Here is a 3,221-nt window from a genome sequence, read left to right on the forward strand (position 1 = left end):
TTTTAACATTTTTTACGAATCGGATGTATATATATAGTGTTACTATTCATCACCCAGGGTGCAGAATAAGTTATTCTTCACCCGAGGTAATCTTATGATCATTTCATAATTAAATTACGTTTGAAATTCAAATAGTTACATTCCTATTTATTCACTACGTAAAATTTGACATAAGAAAATAAAAATATCGGTCATAAGACAAGAAAATTTCCAGTTTATGTGTATTTTAGACTATGTTTTTACGTTTGTAATTTTACATAACATAAAATATTTTTTATGGCGATTATATATTTTCTTACGGTCTCTTTTTGCGTCGGAAATAAGAGAAAACTTACGGAACGTAAAATTACGGTGCATTGATGGTAAAATAGAGAGGGGGTGAAGAATAATTATTCCTCACCCAGGGTGACGAATAGTGCGACCCTATATATATATATATAGGGTGGGTCTATTATGATAACACCCCTTAAAACCTTATTCTAATAACACTTCCACTTATTCTGACAACAGTACCGAGCTGACCAGTAGCTATCAACTAACCCTGCAAAAGGAAAAGACTGAGCTGCACGGGGCAAAAAGAGAATTACGCTGCTCACTCTCCCCATGACCTCCAAACTCTCTGCTCCCCCTCCCAGACAACCACCTCCCCCCGCCCCGCCCCACTTCCCTCCCCACCTTCTCCGGCTGCGCCGCCCACCACCTCCTCTGGCCGCGCCGCCCACCACCTCCTCCGGCCGCGCCCGACGACACCACCTTCTATGCCGGCTGCCACCCTCTTCTTTCTCCCGCACCATAAGCGGTCATGGCGGGCCGCGGGATCCGGCCGCCCTCGGCCCCCGGCGCGGCCTCAGCCACCGGATACGGCCGCCACGACCATTGGTGCGGCAACAAACCACGGATCCGGCCGCCACCGACCCCTCGACGTGGAAGCCGTCCGCTCGCGCAGCCTGGCGCCTGATCCGGCGAGGTCCACACCGGTGCCTCTATACCGCGCCGCCGAGGCCCGGGTTGTCCTCTCCCTCTCCGGCAGGGAGGCCCCGTCGAGCAACTCCCCCGCTCGCCACCGAGAGGAGGCCGGCCAGGAGGCAGGCGCTAGCGGCCCCCTGCTGCCCGCGGCAGATCCGACGAGCCAACCCACATCCTCATCTCCCTCGCGGCGGATCCGACAAGCTCTATCACCACGCGCTGGCGGGCGGACCCCCCTCCCTCCTCCACTCACGGCGTCGTGCGCAGGCGGCGGCGCCATCGTTTCTCCCAGCCATCCTCCCCCAAGCCACGTCTGGATGGATATGGTCCGCCCGCCGCCGGATTTAGCCACGCCTTCAACCACCGCGACGTGATGGGGTGTAGGATCTAGGGAGGTTTCGGGGGTCAAGAAGCCGTCGACCTCGCCGGAAATCGCCCTTCCCTCCTCCCGGCCAATCTCCTCCACCGGATGCCTCGCGCGCTGCTACGCCGGGCGTCGGATCCATCGGCCATTCATGCACCAGGGATGAGCTCGGCACGCGGTTCGTTTGTGACTTGCATCTTCTCATTGCTTCTGCATTTCCCCCTCATGTCCTCTGACGAGAAACCACATCTTGGCATGCAGACTACTGGGAGAAACTGCATGGAGGAAGGCTCGCTCCTGGGAGAAACTGGGTGCACTATGGTCCTGGAGCAGATCGTTGTTTTGGTGTTTTTCTTATCAAGTGTAAATGTAGCCCACTATTGTTTGCTCATGAGGTTCAATTTACTTGTTCTTGCAGGAAGAAAGTGGTAGAGTGCGGTTTGATGCCGCATTGCATTTTTTTTCTGTTTCCCTGATCATACAGTTTGGACAGCGAGCCTCCCTCCGTGAAGTCCACTGGCACATCCATGCAGTACAACGCGTGTGTGTATGCGGTTCGCGACGCGTGTGTTGCCGGTGGCTGTTGTGAAGTTGATTGTTTTTTCATTTTCAGAAAAATTGCATGAGGTTGTCTGGTCGTTAGTTTTATACTTAGTCATGCAGTGCACTCGTAAAAGTGGTGCAGTACTCGCAAAATTGTCGTTAGTTTTCTACTTAGTCATGCAGTGCACTAGCAAAAAGTGGTGTAGTACTAGCAAAATTATTTTGTTTCTTCTCAACAACGACAAATGGTGCAGCACTTTAGTCCAAAACAGTGGTAGCACACGACCATCGTTTACTCCAGAAAGCAGTACACTTACTGTGAGCAGTTGTGCAAAAGAAAAAAAGGAACCGGTTGTGAAAGTGCGTTATACCGACTAGAGGGGGGGTGAATAGGCGATTTTTATGAAAGTCTTCAAAACGTGGAAGTTACGAAGACAAACGATAGAAATAAACCTATTACCCTGCAGCGGAAGGTAGACTACACTAGGCAAGCCATAGTCAAGTATTCAATAGAGTGAAAGCACAATGACTAATAGCAGCAATGTAGTAAGGATCAGGTAGGAAGATATTGTGAAGCCACACAGAACACGCAGTCACTCAGTGAAGACAAAAGATAGTGCGAACATACAATGACTTCACAAGGAGTAATAGTAAGTAAAGGGAAGGGAAGATGAAACCAGTGACTCGCTGAAGACAATGATTTGTTGGACCAGTTCCAGTTGCTGTGACAACTGTACGTCTGGTTAGGGCGGCTAGGTATTTAAACCTTAGGACACACAGTCCCGGACACACAGTCCTGAACACGCAGCTCAGGACACCCAGTCCTCACCGTATTCCCCTTGAGCTAAGGTCACACAGACCTCGCCCAATCACTCTGGTAAGTCTTCAAGGTAGACTCCCAAACCTTCACAGACTTTGTTCACCGGCAATCCACAATGTCTCTTGGATGCTCAGAACGCGACGCCTAACCGGCTGGAGGATGCACAATCCTCAAGTGTAATAAGTCTTCAGATCACACAGACAAGAAGACTTAAGTGATGCATAATTCTCTTTGGCTCTGGGTGGTTAGGGCTTTATCCTCGCAAGGAATTCTCTCTCAAAGGCTTCGAGGTGGGTTGCTCTCAAACGACAAAAGCCATACTCTGAATCTGAGCAGCCAACCGTTTATGGTTGTAGGGGGTGGGCTATTTATAGCCATTTGGCAACCCGACCTGATTTGTCCGAAATGACCCTAGGTCACTAAGGAACTGACACGTGTTCCAACGGTCAGATTTCAAAATCACACGGCAACTTTACTTGGGCTTCAAGCAAAGCTGACTTGCCCGACTCTGGAGAAGATTCGCTCTCA

The 3,221-nt window shown here is 50.4% G+C and overlaps 1 long non-coding RNA gene across 1 annotated transcript; it reads left to right on the forward strand.

The window, feature by feature from the left end:
* Positions 1-521: 521 nt before the first annotated feature.
* LOC125527053 (uncharacterized) lies at positions 522-2,126 on the forward strand. The gene is made up of 2 exons (XR_007291947.2): positions 522-1,508; positions 1,592-2,126. It is a non-coding gene; the product is annotated as an uncharacterized LOC125527053 (long non-coding RNA).
* The last annotated feature ends 1,095 nt before the right edge of the window (positions 2,127-3,221 follow it).

Source organism: Triticum urartu, chromosome 5A, assembly GCF_056163025.1.
Source record: "Triticum urartu cultivar PI428250 chromosome 5A, HENAU_Tu73, whole genome shotgun sequence".
NCBI classification, from domain to species: domain Eukaryota; kingdom Viridiplantae; phylum Streptophyta; class Magnoliopsida; order Poales; family Poaceae; genus Triticum; species Triticum urartu.